This window comes from Pristiophorus japonicus, chromosome 9 (assembly GCF_044704955.1).
Source record: "Pristiophorus japonicus isolate sPriJap1 chromosome 9, sPriJap1.hap1, whole genome shotgun sequence".
Classification (NCBI taxonomy): domain Eukaryota; kingdom Metazoa; phylum Chordata; class Chondrichthyes; family Pristiophoridae; genus Pristiophorus; species Pristiophorus japonicus.
The window spans coordinates 204,919,532-204,941,188 of NC_091985.1; the positions used below are offsets into that span (position 1 = coordinate 204,919,532).

Sequence of the window (21,657 nt, forward strand, 5' to 3'; positions counted from 1 at the left end):
GAAATCAAAACTGCACGCAGTATTCCAGGTGTGGCCTCACCAGTACCCTGTACAACTGTAGCAAGACTTCCCTGCTTTTATACTCCATCCCCTTTGCAATAAAGGCCAGATTCCATTGGCCTTCCTGATCACTTGCTGTACCTGCATACTAACCTTTTGTGTTTCATGCACAAGTACCCCCAGTTCCGCTGTACTGCAGCACTTTGCAGTCTTTCACCATTGAAATAATAACTTGCTCTTTAATTTTTTCTGCCAAAGTGCATGATCTCACACTTTCCAATATTATGCTGCATCTGCCAAATTCTTGCTTACTCACTTAGCCTATCTATGTCCTTTTGCAGAATGTTTGTGTCCTCCTCACATATTGCTTTTCCTCCCATCTTTGTATCGTCAGCAAACTTGGCCTTGTTACACTCGGTCCCTTCTTCCAAGTCATTAATATAGATCATAAATAGTTGGGGTCCCAGCACTGATCCCTGTGGCATCCCATTGGTTACTGATTGCCAAACCGAGAATGAATCATTTATCCCGACTCTCTGGTTTCTGTTTGTTAGCCAATCCTCTATCCATATTACTCCCAACCCCGTGAACTTTTATCTTGTGCAGTAAGTCACCTTTTATGTGGCACCTTGTCATATGCCTTCTGGAAGTCCAAATACACCACATCCACTGCTTCCCCTTTATCCAACCTGTTCGTTAACTTCCTCAAATAATTCCAGCAAATTTGTCAAACATGACTCCCCTTCATAAATCCATGTTGTTATATCCATGTTACAGCAGTGACAGATAAGAAAGGTGTTGAATTAAACGATGGGAGGAAGGCAGCATCAGGGTAGAAGGACAGTGAGGGTCCCTTGCCCTCACAGAAGGACTCCCAAGTCCTGATCAGAAGTGACCCTCAGGCAATCTCGGTTACAAACCGGTCAATGTCTCGAACATGTAGAAATCTAGATCGACAAACACAGCTGTTCAGATTATTGAATGTATATATAGGAAAAAATGTGAATGAACCTTTCTCATAAGTCCGGACGTCATTAACCATTTTTGCCTGAGAGCAGAATAGAAACATAAAGAACGGAGTATAAATCGGGAGGGGATGTAATTGATGACCAAATTTAAGAATTTGAGATTGTGGCGAGCAATAAATCTGATTGGATGTTTAAAGAGACCAATCAGAGAGATACAGAACAATGGAAATTGACAACGCAGCCAATGAACCAATCACAGTCATTGCCTTCACCCATCCCTCATTTGCATAGGGTTGTGGGCGGAGTGTGGGGCTGCCTATAAAATGCGAGCCCGGAGCAAAATTTCCTTCATATCTGCACCTGACTGAACAAGACGATGCCTGAGGAAAAGAAACCGGGGTGGCTTGACCCATCCACCTCCACGGAGGTGTGTGGGGGACCTGACCCATCCACCTCAATGGCACGAACCTGGTATTGCAGTACTTCCAGGAACGGTGCAGTGGCTCTAGGCCTTTTGGCTAAGAGCATTGGCGCAGAGTGATCCTTGAATGGGCCCAAGGTGACCTCTGGCGTTTGTGATTTGACAAAGAATTGGAACGATTGGCTACGAATTTCCAAAAAAAAAAACAGCTTCGAAAAAGGGTGCAAAGAAAGTGATCAAGAAAACACCACCAAAGGGCGGCAAGAAGCGCCGAAAGTCGAGGAAGGAGAGTTATTCCATCTATATCTACAAAGTGATGAAGCAGGTTCACCCCGACACCGGCATCTCCTCCAAGGCCATGGGCATCATGAACTCGTTTGTGAACGATATTTTCGAGCGCATCGCGGGTGAGGCTTCCCGCCTGGCCCATTACAACAAGCGCCGCACCATCAGCTCCCGGGAGATCCAGACCGCCGTGCGCCTGCTGCTGCCCGGGGAGCTGGCCAAGCACGCCGTGTCGGAAGGGACAAAGGCGGTGACCAAATACACCAGCTCCAAGTAAAACTCCACGCTGTCCTGACAACAAACCCCAAATACAACGGCTCTTTTAAGAGCCACCCACAACATCATTGAAAGAGCTGCACAAACACATCACCCTTTAGACTGAATTTGCTGTAATTATTTCCCGAACAAGTGTGTGTGAGAACCTTTGTAGTTCCAGCTGTAGATTTAGTTTTGAATTCTCATAAGCAGCTTCACTGACCGGCTCGACCTTGGCGTCGCTGGAATTTCCTGCAGTGAGTAAACTACAAACACGGTCCCTGGTCTCTTTCCCTTTGTTCTCAGACTCGTTCATTCACAGCGCCTGCCGACGATTATTTTTTTGGGGGGCAGGGAAACTCCGATTTCAGTCGCATTCTCACTCAAGCCCTTTTCACTTTTTGTTTTTATTCCGTTGCGGCTCAGTCCGTTTATTAACCCGAGACTCCCCGCAGTGAAACAACCCAGAATGGGAGTTCTTAGAGACTAGAACAGGAACAGTTTGAACACCCTGTCCCTCTTCTCTTTTTACAGAAGGACTCTCAGTTCTGGTCTCACTCGCACAGCAGCTCCTGTGAAAACAAGTTCACTTTTACAAAGATTGAGTTGGAATGTGTCCCGTTACAGAATCGGGCGGGATTCAGTCAGTTACAAACAGTTTGAAACTGAACCCGAATTTAATCCTAATTGTGACAGGCTAAAATTTGCAAGGGAAACATGGAATAAGACAAAAGGAAACTCAAAGTGTTTTGAAGTATTTGGCTAATGGTGAAGTTACGAACATAATCCTCAATTTTAACAATTATTGGCGGGATTTTTGAATTTAAAAAATCATTAGGTTCCGACTTTGAGAACCAGTAATTTCCACCCTACTTTCATTGATGGACTAAACAGGCTGTGATTGGTCATCGGAAACGACCAATGAAATTCACCACAGAGTCACCAATCACAAGTTCGCTCCCTGCATCCCTCCAGAATTTATAAGAAGGGCAGATGTGGGAGGAATTTCTCATTCTTTGTCTGAACTTGTGGATTGTGGAAATGTCTGGAAGAGGAAAAACCGGCGGTAAAGCTCGGGCCAAGGCCAAATCTCGCTCCTCCCGGGCCGGCCTGCAGTTCCCTGTGGGCCGTGTTCACAGGCTCCTGTGAAAGGGGAACTATGCTGAGCGTGTGGGTGCCGGAGCCCCGGTCTACATGGCTGCTGTGCTCGAGTATCTGACCGCTGAAATCCTGGAGCTGGCCGGCAATGCGGCCCGCGACAACAAGAAGACCCGCATCATCCCCAGACACCTGCAGCTGGCCATCCGCAACGACGAGGAGCTCAACAAGCTGCTGGGAAAGGTGATCATCGCTCAGGGTAGGGTGCTGTCGAATATCCAGGCTGTGCTGCTGCCCAAGAAAACCACCACTTCGTCCAAGATCAAGTAAAGCGGACAAGAGTTAAACTAAGAACCCAAAGGCTCTTTTTAGAGCCACTAACAGTATCTGTGAAAGGGCTGCTTACTGTATTAATGGAGACCTTGAGTTCAGGTACCGATAAATTGGCCTATTTCAGACCTGTATGCGGGAGTTTTCAGTTCCTGGTATCTGCATTACGGTTTTCTGCTCACACAAACTGTTCTAGTTAGCAGCTAATAATTAAACTACAGTTGTCAGAGACTCAAAAATTGTATAAATACCGCAACCGGTACCCTAAATATTATTTAGTCTATCAATGAAAGCTGTATGAAGAAAGTCGGCGGTTATTAAACGGGTCTAATTTAATTCTGGTCTGGTTTGAGACTTTGAAGACTGGTTCTGTTCCCGGGAGCTCCGGCCGTTCCCGGGCTGTGTATTTCTCTCCTTAGCCGGCCAGTTTAGACCTACACTGAGCAGCCAAGCGCAAGACGGTCACTGCCATGGATGTGGTGTACACTCTGAAACGGCAGGGCCGCACTTTCTATGGATTCAACGCGACCCTCTTCCCCCAAGCACAAAGCAAAGGCTCTTCTAAGTGCCACCCACCGCCTCACAGAGAGTGGGGATGGGGGGAGGAGGGAGGTATAGTTGATTTACATTTTGTTCTGTTTCGATAGATATTTTTCGCCAAGGTCTCCATGTTTTAAATCACCATATGCACGATGGACGGAATATCCTTTGTTTCAGAATTATAGACATTTATCATCGAAGCTTACAGCACGGAAGGATGCCACTTCGGCCCATCGTGTCCGTGCCGGCCAACAAAAGGCTTCCAACCGAATCCCACTTTCCAGTTCGAGGTCCGCAACCCTGCAGGTTACGGCACTTCAAGTGCACATCCAAGTAGTTGTAAATATGGTGAGGGTTTCTGCCTTTACCACCCTTTCAGGCAGTGAGTACCAGACCCCCACCACATAAGAACATAAAAACTAGGAACAGGAGTAGGCCATCGAGCCCCTCGAGCCTGCTCCACCATTCAACAAGATCATGGCTGATCTGGTCATGGACTCAGTTCCACTTATCCGCCCGCTCCCCGTAAGCCTTAATTCCCTTATTGGTTAAAATCTATCTATCTGTGATTTGAATATATTCAATGAGCTAGCCTCAACTACTTCCTTGGGCAGAGAATTCCACAGATTCACAACTCCCTGGGAGAAGAAGTTCCTTCTCAACTCGGTTTTAAATTGGCTCCCCCGTATTTTGAGGCTGTGCGCCCTAGTTCTAGTCTCCCCGACCAGTGGAAACAACCTCTCTGCCTCTATCGTGTCTATCCCTTTCATTATTTTAAATGTTTCTATAAGATCACCCTCATCCTTCTGAACTCCAAAGAGTAAAGACCCAGTCTACTCAATCTATCATCATAAGGTAAACCCCTCATCTCCGGAATCAGCCTAGTGAATCGTCTCTGTACCCCCTCCAAAGCTAGTACATCCTTCCTTAAGAAAGATGAACAAAACTGCACGCAGTGCTCCAGGTGCGGCCTCACCAATACCCTGTACAGTTGCAGCAGGACCTCCCTGCTTTTGTATTCCATCCCTCTCGCAATGAAGGCCAACATTCCATTCACCTTCCTGATTACCTGCTGCACCTGAAAACTAACTTTTTGGGATTATCTGTACCTGACTGAACAAGACGATGCCTGAGGAAAAGAAACCGGGGTGGCTTGACCCATCCACCTCCACGGAGGTGTGTGGGGGACCTGACCCATCCACCTCCATGGCACGAACCTGGTATTGCAGTACTTTCAGGAACGGTGCAGTGGCTCTAGGCCTTTTGGCTAAGAGCATTGGCGCAGAGTGATCCTTGAATGGGCCCAAGGTGACCTCTGGCGTTTGTGATTTGACAAAGAATTGGAACTTTGCAGGTAAACTCCAAAAAGAGTTTCATGCAAAGGACCAGTACGCTCGCGGCCTTCCGCGAGAGGTGGGCACCGGAGGGACTGGAGTGCATCATCACGCCCGGCAACCAAATTTTTATTTGATTTTACGTTTTAAAGTTTAATTTTTTTTCATTGCCGGTGCTTTTAGTGTCCCCCTTCCCTTTTATAGGGGGCACTGGGGAAAATTGTGAATTTAGTGCCCAAAAAAAAACAAAAAAAGAAAAAAAAGAAAAAAGGGGGAAAAAAAAGGGCCTTGTAAATGTCTGGAGTGTCACCCAGGTCGGGTGGCATGGTTTAATGTTTTATGTTTTCGCAGGTGAACTCCAAAAAGAGTTTCATGCAAAGGACCGGTACGCTCGCGGCCTTCCACGAGAGGTGGGCACCGGAGGGACTGGAGTGCATCATCACGCCCGGCAACCAAATTTTAATTTGATTTTACGTTTTAAAGTTTAATTTGTTTTAATTGCCGGTGCTTTTAGTGTCCCCCTCCCCTTTTATAGGGGGCACTGGAAAAAATTTGATTTTAGCGCCCAAAAAAAAAACCCAAAAAAAGAAAAACACAAAAAAAAACCCACAAGAAAGGAAAAGAAAAAAGGGCCTTGTAAATGTCTGCTGTGTCATCCAGGGCGGGTGGCACGGTTTAATGTTTTTTGTTTTACAGGTAGACTCTAAAAGAGTTTCATGCAAAGGACCCCCAGGTCCCTCTGCACTGCAGCATGTTGTAATTTCTCCCCATTCAAATAAAATGCCCTTTTACGGTTTTTTTTTCCAAGGTGGATGACCTCACATTTTCCGACATTGTATTCCATCTGCCAAACCTTAGCCCATTCGCTTAACCCATCTAAATCTCTTTGCAGCCTCTCTGTGTCCTCTACACAACCTGCTTTCCCACTAACTTTTGTGTCATCTGCAAATTTTGTTACACTACACTCTGTCTCCTCTTCCAGGTCATCTATGTATATTGTAAACAGTTGTGGTCCCAGCACCGATCCCTGTGGCACACCACTAACCACCGATTTCCAACCCGAAAAGGACCCATTTATCCCGACTCTCTGCTTTCTGTTAGCCAGCCAATTCTCGATCCATGCTAATACATTTCCTCTGACTCTGCGTACCTTTATCTTCTGCAGTAACCTTTTGTGTGGCACCTTATCGAATGCCTTTTGGAAATCTAAATACACCACATCCATCGGTACACCTCTATCCACCATGCTCGTTATATCCTCAAAGAATTCCAGTCAATTAGTTAAACATGATTTCCCCTTCATGAATCCATGTTACATCTGCTTGATTGCACTATTCCTATCTAGATGTCCCGCTATTTCGTCCTTAATGATAGCTTCAAGCATTTCCCCCACTACAGATGTTAAACTAACTGGCCTATAGTTACCTGCCTTTTGTCTGCCCCCCTTTTTTTAAACACAGGCGTTACATTAGCTGCTTTCCAATCCGTTGGTACTTCCCAGAGTCCAGAGAATTTTGGTAGATTATAACGAATGCATCTGCTATAACTTCCGCCATCTCTTTTAATACCCTGGGATGCATTTCATCTGGACATGGGGACTTGTCCACCTTGAGTCCCATTAGCCTGTCCAGCACTACACCCTAGTGACAGTGATTATCTCAAGGTCGTCCCTTCCCACATTCCCGTGACCAGCAATTTTTGGCATGGTTTTTGTGTCTTCCACTGTGAAGACCGAAGCAAAATAATTGTTTAAGGTCCCAGCCATTTCCACATTTCCCATTGTTAAATTCCCCTTCTCATCTTCTAAGGGACCAACATTTACTTTAGTCACTCTTTTCCGTTTTATATATCGGTAAAAGCTTTTACTATCTGTTTTTATGTTTTGCGCAAGTTTACTTTCGTAATCTATCTTTCATTTCTTTATTGCTTTATTAGTCATTCTTTGTTGCTTTTTAAAATTTTCCCAATCTTCTAGTTTCCTACTAACCTTGGCCACCTTATACGCATTGGTTTTTAATTTGATACTCTCTTTTATTTCCTTGGTTATCAACGGCTGGTTATCCCTTCTCTTACCACCCTTCTTTTTCAGTGGAATATATTTTTGTTGAGCACTATGAAAAAGCTCCTTAAAAGTTCTCCACTGTTCCTCAATTGTGCCACCGTTTAGTCAGTGTTTCCAGTCTACTTTAGCCAACTCTGTCCCCTTTGTTTAAGCATAGTACGTTCGTTTGATTCACTACCTCCTCACCCTCAATCTGTATTACAGATTCAACCATACTGTGATCACTCATTCCGAGAGGATCTTTTACTTGGAGATCGTTTATTATTCCTGTCTCATTACACAGAACTAGATCTAAGATAGTTTGCTCCCTTGTAGGTTCTGTAACATACTGTTCTAATAAACAATCCCGTAAGCATTCTATGAATTCCTCCTCAAGGCTACCCCATGCGATTTGATTTGATTTGATTTGACCAATCGATATGTAGGTTAAAATCCCTCATGATTACTGCCATTCATTTTTCACATGCCTCCATTATTCCCTTGATTATTGCCCGCCCCACCATGAAGTTATTATTTGGGGGCCGATAAACTACGCCCACCAGTGACTTTTTCAACTTACTATCTCTATTCTTCACCCACAATGATTCAACATTTTGTTCATTAGAACCAATATCGTCTCTCACAACTGCCCTGATATCATCCTTTATTAACAGAGCTACCCCACCTCCTTTCCCTTCTTGTCTATCTTTCCGAATTGTCAGATACCCCTGTATGTTTAATTCCCAGTCTTGGCCACCCTGCAACCACGTTTCTGTAATGGCCACTAAATCATACCCATTTGTAATGATTTGTGCCGTCAACTCATTTACTTTATTTCGAATGCTGTGTGCGTTTAGATGGACTGTTTTAATACTAGTTTTTAAACCATGATTTTTAGTTTTGACCCCTCCTGCAGCCCCTTTATATTCATACAGATTGTCCCTTCCTATCACTTTGTGGTTTACACTTACCCCAGTGCTACTCTGCTCTGTTGCCTCCTGCCTTTTGCATTCTTTCTTGGGGTCCTGTTCATCTGCGCTCTCACCCACTCTAATTAGCTCAGAGTCCTCTCCTGGGTTCCAAATACTCCTCGCATTGAGGCACTGAGCTTTCAGGCTTGCCTTTTTATTACACTTTGACCCTTTAGAATTTTGCTGTACAGTGGCCCTTTTTGTTTTTTGCCTTGGGTTTCTCTGCCCTCCACTTTTACTCATCTCCTTTCTGTCTTTTGCTTCTGTCTCCATTTTGTTTCCCTCTGTCTCCCTGCATTGGTTCCCATCCCCCTGCCATATTAGTTTAACTCCTCCCCAACAGCACTAGCAAACACTCCCCCTAGGACATTGGTTCCGGTCCTGCCCAGATGCAGACCGTCCGGTTTGTACTGGTCCCACCTCCCCAGAACCGGTTCCAATGCCCCAGGAATTTGAATCCCTCCCTACTGCACCACTGCTCAAGCCACGTATTCATCTGAACTATCCTATGATTCCTACTCTGACTAGCACGTGGCACTGGTAGCAATCCCAAGATTACTACTTTTGAGGTCCTATGTTTTAATTCAGCTCCTAGCTCCTTAAATTCGTTTCGTAGGATCTCATTCCTTTTTTTACCTATATCGTTAGTACCAATGTGCACCACGACAACTGGCTGTTCATCCTCCCTTTTCAGAGTGTCCTGCACCTGCTCCGAGACATCCTTGACCCTTGCACCAGGGAGGCAACATGCTATCCTGGAGTCTCGGTTGCGGCCGCAGAAACGCCTGTCTATTCCCCTTACAATTGAATCCCCTATCACTATCGCTCTCCCACTCTTTTTCTTGCCCTCCTGTGCAGCAGAGCCAGCCACGGTGCCATGAACTTGGCTGCTGCTGCCCTCCCCTGATGAGTCATCCCCCTCAACAGTACTCAAAGCGGTGTATCTGTTTTGCAGGGGGATGACCACAGGGGACCCCTGCACTACCTTCCTTGCACTGCTCTTCCTGCTGGTCTTCCATTCCCTATCTGGCTGTGGACCCTTCACCTGCGGTAAGACCAACTCGCCACACGTGCTACTCACGTCATTCTCAGCATCGTGGATGCTCCAGAGTAAATCCACCCTCAGCTCCAATTCTGCAACGCCGACCGTCAGGAGCTGGAGGCGGATACACTTCCCGCACACGTAGTCGTCAGGGACACCAGAAGTGTCCCTGAGTTCCCACATGGTACAGGAGAAGGATATCACGTGACCGAGCTCTCCTGCCATGACTAAACCCTTAGATACACTTAAATTGGCAACAACAATGCTAAAGTTTACTCACTGTTATAGAAGAGAAAAAAGAAAAACCAGTCACCAATCACCAGCCAATCATTTATCCCCTTGGCTGTGATGTCACCTTTGTTTTTTTCCACTTCTTTTTTGCCGCCTTCCTGTAGCTGCACCGGCTGCCTCCTCCTCGATGCTGCCCAAACTCCTGAACTCGCGGCCTTTTTATAGGCCTCCGACCCCGGACTGTCACCTCCTCCTCGACACTGCCCGAACTCCTGAACTCGCGGCCTTTTTATAGGCCTCCGACTCCGGACTGTCGCCTCCTCCTCGACGCTGCCCGAACTCCTGAACTCGCGGCCTTTTTATAGGCCTCCAACTCCGGACTGTCACCTCCTCCTCGACGCTGCCCGAACTCCTGAACTTGTGGCCTTTTTATAGGCCTCCGACCCTGGACTGTCACCTCCTCCTCGACACTGCCCGAACTCCTGAACTCGCGGCCTTTTTATAGGCCTCCGAACCCGGACTGTCACCTCCTCCTCGACACTGCCCAAACTCCTGAATTCGCGGCCTTTTTATAGGCCTCCGACCCCAGACTGTTGCCTCCTCCTCTATCTAACCCGTGCTGTACCTGCTCTGGGAGTGTTTGATGGGACAGTGTAGAGGGAGCTTTACTCTGTATCTAACCCGTGCTGTACCTGATTAAAGAGTGCTTCAGGCAGACACTAGTTGCTCAGAATACCCCATTCCCCGGCACTGACATCCATCACATCGATGAGAACATAATTTAACCCAAAGGTAGAAACCCATCAGTTCCTCCCCTGGACACAGATCCGGAGGGACAGCGAGTGTCCCGAACATTGTTGTACAGTGTGCTCGATAGTTCCTCCCTGGGTCTGAGCCTTTTGATGATGATTTGAATTTGATGCCCTCGAGTTACTGACTCACCGACTGGTGGAAATAGTTTTTCCTCATTTACCTGATCACATTCTGACCACCTCCCTCAGATCTCCAATTCCCCTTTGTTCTAATGAAAAGAGCCCCAGTTTGTCCAATCTCCCCTGATAACTAAAGGCCCTTGTCCCTGGTATCGTCTCAGTTAATCTCTCTGCACCCTCTCCATGGCCTCGACATCCTTCCTGGTGTAAGATCCCCAAAACCTGACACAATCTTCTAACTGCAGCCTAACCTATGATTTGTACAGGTTTACATGACCTTTGCCCTTTTGTACTCCACAGTCCTATTTATAAAACCTAGGATCCCATGTGCTTTATAACCACTTTATCAACTTGTCCTCCTACTCTTAAAGATTTATGTATCTGAACCCCTTGTAGGTTTTAGAGATATTAACATAACATGGCTAAAACACATTGACATAAACTGGCTGATATAATGTGCATCAAGGGAAAGAGAAGTTTAGTCTGAGTTAGAATCTCAAACAATCGATTCACTGCAGACAGGTCGCCATGGCAACACTGATAAGACATTCCATTCACTGAACCCACTGTTGGAATCTGTAATCAGATCAGGGGAAAGAACAGGGTTTGTCTGTTAGCAACCACAATGTAAGCTCAAACCAGAGTAACACAATAGATTAGATTATAATGTGTGATGTTTAAACCTATAAGAAATAACAACTAACAGCAGGCAGGGGAGTTTAGCGATAATGAGAAAATTACTGAAGAAAAATAACTGCTGTGAACCAGGGAAAGTGTCCTTGTAAATCACAGATTAGAGAATTTCCAGGTGTCTTTTCCTCGCTTCCTGCCAAAACCCAGCAGAGAATACAAAGAAGAGTCTGGTGCCAGAGGTGGATCACTGCAGGGTATAAAAGTGAGGGGAGATGATGTAAGGGGGCAGTCAGGACTGGAGACACCGGAGATCAAGCTCAGGGCACCCGAGGTTCCATCCAGTGGGCTGACCTGGTATCAGTTACTGTGGACACGCGGGACTTGCATGTTTACTCTGATTGATGGGTCACTATCAGGTACGGTGGAGGACAGAGAATCTGCTCATCTTACATTTCTTAATAAGGTATTAAAGTTGCTGACACTCGACTCTCGAACCTGCTCATTAATTAAACATAGTATTAGCTCGAATCAAACCAAACATCACGTCAAGATCTGACAGAGTCACGCTATTGTGTTCCTAACACAGATGAGACTGCACACGGGAGGTTAAAGTAACAGTGACCTCAGTCTTTATTAAGACACTCCAGAGTGAGGAACAGGCCTTCGGGGCCGGCTTAGATACAGTGCTCGCAAGGGATGCTGGGATCGCTTGGGACTTCAGGGGATGCGCTCCTGGTGGCTGAACATGGGAGTGCATGCTTTACAGATACGCAACATCACTCCCCACCAAAGTCAAAGTGAAAACTATTTACAAGGTGAGGCAGTCGGGAGCCTTTCTTTCCTTGGTGGACCGCCTCGGTACAAATGTCTGTTCTGGTGTGTTGGCTGTGCTCTTGCTGGGCTGGCGTGTTGTTGGCCCTGCAGGGCTGCTGGGTGAGCCTGGCCTTGCTGGGCTGTTGGGAGTGATGAGTTCAATTTCCTGATCCGGGGTGGTGTCGTTGATCCTTTGGGTGTGTGTTGTGGGCTCGAAAAAGGTGGTGTCTGCTGTGGGTTGTTCAGGGCAGTCTGTGAACCGCAGCCTTATTTGGTCCAGGTGTTTTTGGCAACTTTGTCCATTGTCTAGTTTGACTACAAACACCCTACTCCCTCTTTAGCTATCACTGTGCCCGCGATCCACTTGGGACCATGTCCATAGTTTAGCCCATACACAGGGTCATTCAGATCAATTTCCCATGACACAATGGCGCGACCATCGTTTACATGTTGCTGCCACCTGCTCTCTACCTGATCATGCAGGTTGGGGTGAACCAGCGAGAGTCTGGTTTTAAGTGTCCTTTTCATGAGTAGCTCAGCCGGGGGCACCCCCGTGAGTGAGTGGGGTCTCGTGCGGTAGCTGTGCAGTACTTGGGACAGGCAGGTTTGGAGTGAGCCTTCTGTGACTAGTTTAAGTCTCTGTTTGATTGTTTGTACTGCCCGCTCTGCCTGCCCATTGGAGGCTGGTTTAAACGGGGCCGAGGTGACATGTTTGATCCCATTGCAGGTCATGAATTCTTTAAATTCGGCACTGGTGAAACATGGCCCATTGTCACTGACCAGTATGAGTATGTCAGGCAGGCCGTGGGTGGCAAACATGGCCCTCAGGCTTTCAATGGTGGTGGTGGCGGTGCTTCCTGACATTATTTTACATTCAATCCATTTTAAAAAAGCATCCACCACCACCAGGAACATTTTACCGAGAAACGGGCCTGCATAGTCGATATGGATCCTCGACCATGGCCTGGAGGGTCAGGACCACAAACTTAGTGGTGCCTCTCTGGGCGTGTTGCTCAACTGAGCACATACACTGCATTGCCGTACACAGGACTCTAAGTCAGAGTTGATACCGGGCCACCACACGTGGGATCTGGCTATCGCTTTCATCATTACTATACCCGGGTGTGTGCTGTGGAGATCCGAGATGAACGTCTCTCTGCCCTTTTTGGGTAGCACTATGCGGTTACCCCACAACAGGCAGTCTGCCTGAATGGACAGCTCGTCCTTTCACCGCGGGAATGGCTTGATTAGCTCTTGTATTTCAACAGGGATGCTGGCCCAGCTCCCATGCAGTACACAGTTTTTTTTACTAGGGACAGCAGAGGATCTTGGCTGGTCCAAGTCCTAATCTGGCGGGCCATGCCAGGTGATTTATCATTTTCAAACACTTCTATGACCATCAACAAGTCTGCGGGCTGCGCCACGATCAACAAGTTTGCAGGCTGTGCCATTTCCACCCCTGTGGTGGGCAATGGTAGCCGACTGGGAGCATCCGCACAGTTCTCGGTGCCTGGCCTATGGCGGATGGTATAGTTATACACTAATAGTGCGAGTGCCCACCTTTGTATGCGGGCTGAGGCATTAGTATTTATCCCCTTGTTTTCAGCGAACAGGGATATGAGGGGCTTGTGATCGGTTTCCAGCTCAAATTTGAGGCCAAACAGGTACTGATGTATTTTCTTTACCCTGAACACACATGCTAATGCCGCTTTCTCAATCATGCTATTGGCCCTCTCGGCCTTAGACAAGCTCCTGGAGGCATAGGCGACAGATTGCAACTTCCCCATTACGTTAGCTTCTTGTAAAACACAACCGACTCCGTACGACGATGGATCACATGCTAGCACAAGTCTTTTACACGAGTTATACAATACAAGCAGCTTGTTGGAGCATAAAATGTTTCTGGCTTTCTCAAAAGCAATTACTTGATTTTTTTCCCCATACCCAGTTCTCACTTTTACGCAATAACACATGTAGGGGCTGTAAGAGGGTGCTTAACCCCGGTAGGAAGTTACCAAAATAGTTGAGGAGCCCCAGGAACGACCGCAGCTCCGTGACATTCTTTGACCTGGGTGCATTCCTGATAGCCTCTATCTTGGTGTCTGTGGGCCGAATGCCATCCGCCGTCCGCCGTTACCTTTCGCCCCAAAAACTCCACTTCTGTTGCCAGGAAGATGCATTTTGACCTCTTCAGCCGCAGTCTTGCGCGATCCAGTCGCTGGAGGACCTCCTCCAGGTTTTGTAGATGCTCGACAGTGTCCCGACCGGTGACCAATATGTCATCGTGAAAAACCACCATGCATGGTACCGACTTGAGTAGGCTCTCCATATTTCTCTGGAAGATCGTTGCAGCCGACCGAATTCCAAAGGGGCATCTGTTGTAGATGAACAATCCCTTGTACGTGTTGATGCAGGTGAGGGCCTTCGAAGACTCCTCCAGCTCCTGCATCATGTAGGCCGAAGTCAGGACGAGCTTGGTGAACGTCTTGCCTCCTGCCAGCATCGCAAATAGGTCGTCTGCCTTAGGTAGCAGGTATTGGTCCTGTAGCGAGAAACGATTAATAGTTACTTTATTATCGCCGCAAATCCTGACCGTGCCATCACTTTTAAGTACTGGAACATTCGAGCTGGCTCACTCACTGAATTCCACTGGGGAGATGATGCCCTCGCATGCAGCCTGTCCAGCTTGATTTCCACTCTCTCTCTCTCATCATGTGAGGTACCGCTCGTGCCTTGTGGTGAATGGGTCATGCCTCTGGGACCAAGTGAATCTGCACCTTCACCCTGGAAAAGTTTCCAATGCCTGACTCAAAAAGGGAAGGAAATTTGTTAAAAACCTGGGTACATGAGGTCTCAACGACATGTGATAGTGCTCTGATGTCATCCCAGTTCCAGCGGATTTTGCCCAGCCAGCTCCTTCCAAACAGTGTGGGGCCATCGCCCGGGACAATCCAGAGTGGCAGTTCGTGCAACATGCACTCGTAGGTGACGTTGACCATGGCACTGCCCAGGATAGTGATAAGCTCTTTGGTGTACGTTCTCAGTTTCGTGTGGATGGGGCTCAGGGCTGGTCTGAGTGCCTTGTTGCACCACAGTCTCTCAAACATCATTTTACTCATGATGGATTGGCTAGCGCCAGTGTCATAGAAACATAGCTAGCACCAGCGTCATAGAAACATAGCCAGTTCCATGGCTACGGGTAAGCCATTCAATTTTACATTTAGCATTATAGGTGGACATTTCGTTGAAAGTGTGTGCACCCTATGTACTTCAGCATCTGCCTCCTCTGTCTGAGGCTTGAAATTGCTTTGATCCACCATGGACCGATCTTCCTCTGCCACGTGATGGTTAACCAATTTTGCAGAGCTTGCAGCATGAATAGGCTGAATGGAAGCCTCCACAATGCCCACAAGGTGTGAATTACCTTGCATTCATCCTTTATTGCAGACTCTGAGTTAGCTGGGTCACCTGAGGCCTGCTGGCAGTTGCAGACTCGTGGTTTCTGCCCTGTATATTTCTGCTCGTGAACATAGTTCCAATTAATTTATGAACATTGCTAGCACTTGCTGAGAGATTTGTTTGGTGTTATCACTCATGGACATAAATGCCTGTGCTATCGCAATGGCCTTACTGAGGGTCGGTGTCTCTACAGTCAAACGTTTATGTAGGATGGTCTCGTGGCCAATGCCCAGTACAAAAAAGTCTCTGAGCATTTGCTCCAGGTAGCCATCAAACTCACATTGTCCTGCAAGTCGCCTTAGCTTGGCAACGTAGCTCGCCACTTCCTGACCTTCAGATCGCTGGCACGTGTAGAACCGATACCTTGCCATCACCGCACTCTACCTCGGGTTAAGATGCTCCTGAACCAGTTACACAGCTCCTCATACGACTTATCTGTGGGTTTCACCACAGCCAGAAGATTCTTCATGAGGCTGTAGGTCAGTGCCCCGCAGACCGTGAGGAGTACCATTCTCCTTTTTGCAGCGCTTCCTTCTCCGTCCAGCTCGTTGGCTACAAAGTACTGGTCTAGCCGTTCGACATAGGCTTCCCAGTCCTCACCCTCCGAAGACTTCTTCAGGATGCCCACAGTTAGCTGCATCTTTGCATTGGATTCATATATTCGTCGCCAGTTATTGTGTTCCTAACACAGATGAGACTGCATACAGGGAGGTTAAAGTAACAGTGACCTCAGTCTTTATTAAGACACTCCAGAGTGAGGAAAAGGCATTAGGGGCCGTCTTATATACAGTGCTCCCAAGGGATGCTGGGATCCCTTGGGACTTCAGGGGATGCACTCCCTGGTGGCAGAACATGGGAGTGCATGCTTTACAGATACACAACATTTACAATCTATACTAATGATTTGGATGAAAGGACCAAGTGTAATGTAGCCAAGTTTTCTGATGATACAAAGATGTAGTGAGGCGGAGACACAAAATCTGTAAGGGATATAGACAGGCTAAGTGAGTGGGCAAACATTTGGCAGATGGAGTATAATGTGGGAAAGTGTGAGGTTGTCCACTTTCAGAAAAATAAAAAAGCAAATTATTATTTAAATGGAGAAAAATTGCAAAGTGCTGTAGTACAGAGGGATCTGGTGGTACTTGTGCATGAAACACAAAAAGTTAGTGTGCAGTTACAGCAAGTAACAAGGAAGGCAAATGGAATGTTGGCCTTTATTGCAAGGGGGATAGAGAATAAAAGCAGAGAAGTCCTGCTACAACTGTACAGGGTATTGGTGAGGCCATACCTGGAGTACTGCGTACAGTTTTGGTCTCCGTATTTAAGAAAGGATATACTTGCATTGGAGGTTGTTCAGAGAAGGTTCACTAGGTTGATTCCGGAGATGAAGGGTTGACTTATGAAGAGAGGTTGACTAGGTTGGGCCAATACTCTTTGGAGTTCAGAAGAATGAGAGCTGGTCTTTTTGAAACATATAAGATAATGAGGGGGCTTGGACAGGTAGATACAATGAGAATATTTCCACAGATAGGGGAAACTAGAACTAGGGGACATAGTCTCAGAATTAGGGGTCGCCCATTTAAAACTGAGATGAGGAGGAATTTATTCTCTCCGGTGGTTGTAAATCTGTGGAATTCTCTGCCCCAGAGAGCTGTGATGGCTGGGCCATTAAATATATTTAAAGCGTAGATAGACAGATATTTGAGCAATCAGGGAATAAAGGGTTATGAGGAGCGGGCAGGGACGTAGAGGTGAGTCCATGATCAGATCAGCCATATTCTTACTAAATGGCAGAGCAGGCTTGAGGGGCCAAATAGCCTACTCCTGCTGCTATTTCTTAAGTTTTTATGTTCTCATTACACAGTACCAGATCTAAGATAGCTTACTCCCTGGTTGGTTCCGCAAAGTACTGTTCAAGGAAACTCTCCCGGATACACTCTCTGAATTCTTCCTCAAGGCTAACTTGGCCAATTTGATTTGTTCAATCAAATGAAGATTAACATTGCCCATGATTATTCCTGCTCTTTTTTTACAAGCCTCCATTATTTCTTGATTTATACTCCATCCAACAGTTTAGTTACTGTTAGGGGGCCTATACACTACGCCCACCAGTGAGTGTTGTATTTATTCTGTATCTGTCAGTCTCTGGTTAGCGAGTGTGGCTTTTCCTTTATACCTGTTAGTTTATGCTATGGAAGGGAGGTTTTCACTGTACCTGTCAATTATTTGTAAGTGAGTGTGGTTTTCATTCTGTATCTTTCATTCTCTGGTATGTGAGTTTTGGATTTACACAGTCCCTGTCATTTTCTGATATGTGAGTGTGGGTTTTACCTGTGTCTGTCTGTTTCTGATATTTGTGTGTGGGTATTACTCTCTCAGTCTATGGTATGTGAGTGTGAATTTTACTCTGTATATAACAGTTTTTGGTATGTGAGTGTGTTTTATTCTGTACCTGTCAATCAATGGTATGTGAGAGTGGGTTTTATTTGTATCTGTCAGTCTATGATATGTGAGTGTGGATTTTATTCTGTATCTGTCATGTATGGTGGCCGGGAATTGATTCAGACCTGGAACACTGTGTTCGCAGGTGCACAACGTGTGCCCAGCTGGGCAATGCCCGCAGGGAGGCCCCACTCAGCCAGTGGCCCTGGCCCACCAGGCCATGGTCACGTATTCACGTAGACTACGCGGGCCCATTCATGGGAAAAATGTTCCTCATTGTTGTTGATGCGTACTCGAAATGGATCGCGTGCATCATCTTGAATTCGAGCATGACATGCACCATTGTGGAGAGTCTGCATACGGTCTTTGCGACCCACAGCTTGCCGGACATCCTGGTTAGCGACAACGGCCCGTGTTTCACTAACTATGAATTCTGGGAGCTCATGTTGGGTAATGGCATCAAACATGTCAGGACGGCACCGCTCAAGCCGGCTTCCAATGGCCAGGCGGAACGTGCGATCCAAATCATAAAACGGGGCATGCTCCGGATTCAAGGACCCTCCCTTCAATGCCACCTATCGTGCCTCCTGCTGGCCTATAGGTCCCGACTGCATTTGCTCATGGGAGTCCCGCCCACGTAACTACTCGTGAAACGTACACTTAAAACTCGGCTGTCCCTCATTCATCCTGTCCTGTCAGACATTGTTGAGGGCAAGCATCAGTCCCAAAATGAGTGCCATGACCGTAACTCAAAGGAGAGATGTATAGAAATCGATGACCCTGTATTTTTTCTTAATCACGCTTTGGGGCCCAAGTGGCTTGAGGGTACTGTAATTGGCAAAGAGGGGAATAGGGTCATAGTGGTCAGACTTAACAATGGACAGATATGCCGCAAGCATCTGGACCAAGTAAAAAAAAAGTTCAGCATGGACACTGAGGAACCTGAGGAAGATCATGAGATGTTGCCTACACTACTGCCAGTGAACGAACAACAAGAACATTCAGCAGCATGCACAGTCCCTGCGGCCAGCACAGGTGACACAGATGCATGCCAAGGCTCAACAACCAGAGCCCCAACTGCAGTGCTCCACGAGAGAGAGTCGACCACCTGAAAGACTTAATCTTTGACCCCATAAGACATTGGGAGGAGGTGGTGTCATGTATGTAACCTTCATGTAACTTTAACCTTCATAACAACACTGCATACTGTATACAGCTAAGAAATACACACCTTGACCACAGGGGGTGAACTTGTGGGAGACACTCCTCACCTGGTCATCCGGGTATATAAAGGGAGGTTCCACGCAGGGTCATCACTCCGTGGCCCTGTGAATAAAGGTTCAGGTCACAGAGTGACGTTGTCTGCAGAATGTGCCTCGTGTGAATTTATAATGGTGTGTAAGGACATTACAGTGAGTAAAACATCAACTGCGGCTCCTCCCCAGGATCTGCCTGTACCAGAACATGTCAGGCTTACTGGGACCCGTGACATCACACTTCAGTCCCAATCCCTACCCGGGTTGTACCTATACCAGGACATGTCAGGGTTACTGGGGCTCATGACATCGCACTTCAGTCCCACTCCCTCCCCGGTCCTGTCTGTACCAGAACTTGTCAGGTTTACTGGGACGCATCACATCGCACTTCAGTTCCACTCCCTCCCCGGGTCCTGCCTGTACCAGGATATGTCAGGGTTACTGGGACCCTTCACATCACACTTCAGTCCCACTCCCTCCCCGGGAAATCTGGAGACAGTGGCGGGAGTCTGGCGGATACTCTGAGATCACGTCTGGGAAAGAGACGGGGAGAGGAGGAGGTCAGTGAACATGGGTATTCTGGGGATGGGAGAAATACAGAAAGATACATCTTTTATTTTAAGCTGTTCTCTCAATGAGTAAAGGAGCGAAAACAGGAGGTTGGGTGTTGTGAGAAACCAACCTGTTCTTCTCAACTCATTCACAAAAACATGAAGAGCGTTTCTTTCTTCATTTCTTTCCTGCTTTCCTTCATTTCTTTTCCTCCCCTTCTCTTCCTTCCTTCCTTTCTTCCCTCCTTCCCACCCGCCACACTATCCTATCCAACACTTCCAGGGCAGGTACAGCATGGGTTAGATACAGAGTAAAGCTCCCTCTACACTGTCCTGTCAAACACTCTCAGGGCAGGTACAGCACGGGTTAGATACAGAGTAAAGCTCCCTCTACACTGTCCTGTCAAACACTCTCAGGGCAGGTACAGCACGGGTTAGATACAGAGTAAAGCTCCCTCTACCCTGTCCTATCAAACACTCCCAGGGCAGGTACAGCACGGATTAGATACAGCACGGGTTAGATAGAGTAAAGCTGCCCCTACACTGTCCCATCAAACACTCCCAGGGCAGGTACAGCACGGCTCCCTCTCCATGCTCCACCCGTTCTGCCACTAAAACCCTCCAGGTTTTTGTCCTTTCCAGGCGGGACCAATCCAATGTTGTCCTGTCCCGACTCCCATCTTGCTCCCTGCATAAACTTAAACTCACCCAAACTCTGCTGCCCTCGCACAAAGTCCCTTTCACAAGTCATTCTTTGCCCGTTGAACTACATTGGCTCTCTGTCCAGCAATTTCTCGATTATAAAATTCTCATTCTCGTGTTCAAATCCCTCCATATGGTCACCCCTACCCTATCTATGAAACCTCCTCCAACCCCATGATCCTCCAGAACTAGGTCCCTTGCTTTTTGTGGTATACATCAGTGATTTAGACGTGAATGTTGGGGTATGATTAAAAAGATTGCATGTGTTATAACAATTGGTTGTGCAGTTATAAAGAAGAAGAAATCTGCAGACTGCAAGAAGATAGCAAGGGACTGATCTGGCGGGCAGAACAGTGGCAAATGGAATTCAATCCGGAGAAGTGTGAGGTAATGCATTTAGGGAAGGCTATCATCATCATCATAGGCGGTCCCTTGTATCGAGGATGACTTGCTACCACGTCAAAAAGGAATGAATTCACAGTTGTTTCAATGAAGGACCTAATATTCCACGTCCCGAACTACATACTGAAGGGTGGAAGATGCCTGTGCGTGGATTTTTTAACGTGTGGCGGCCGTTGCACACCAGCCACCACACGGGCTTGACATAGTTAGGTCTTAGTCCAGTGGCAAGAATTAATCAAGATGACTGGAGACCAGCTCTGCTGTATGGACCTAGTGCTCACACATATCGCTGTGTGGGCTGGCCCGTGCTACCCTGGGCCCTCGCCTCTTCTGGGCCAACAAGGCAAGGGAATACACATTAAATGGTAGGGCACTGAAAAGTGTAGAGGAAAAAGGGACTTTGGAGTGCATGTCCACAGATCCCTGAAGGTAGCAGGCCAGGTAGATAAGGTGGTTAAGAAGTCATATGGAATGCTTGCCTTTATTAGCCGAGGCACAGAATATAAGAGCAGGTGAGTTATGCTTGAACTGTATAAAACATTACTTAGGCCACAACAAGAGTACTGCATGCAGTTCTGGTCACCACATTACAGGAAAGATGTGATTGCACCAGAGTGGGTACAGAGGAGATTTACGAGGATGTAGCCTGGACTGGATAATTTTAGCTATAAGTAAAGATTGGAGAGACTGCGGTTGTTTTCTTTGGAACAGAGGAGGCTGATGAGAGATGTAATCGAGGAGTATAACATTATGAGGGGCCTAGCTAGAGTGGATAGGAAATACTTATTTCCTTTAGCAGAGGGGTCAACAACTAGGTGGCATAGAGAGTTGGAGGGGATTTGAGGGCAAATTAATTCACCCAGAGGGTGGTAGGGGTCTGGAACTCACTGCCTGAAATGGTGGTCGAGGCCGAAACTCTCACCATATGTAAAAAGTACTTGAATGTTC

General features: G+C 47.0%; 1 pseudogene; it reads left to right on the plus strand.

The window, feature by feature from the left end:
• The window catches only part of LOC139273480 (zinc finger protein 850-like), a 254,673-nt pseudogene that overhangs the window by 82,572 nt on the left and 150,444 nt on the right, over positions 1 to 21,657 (plus strand).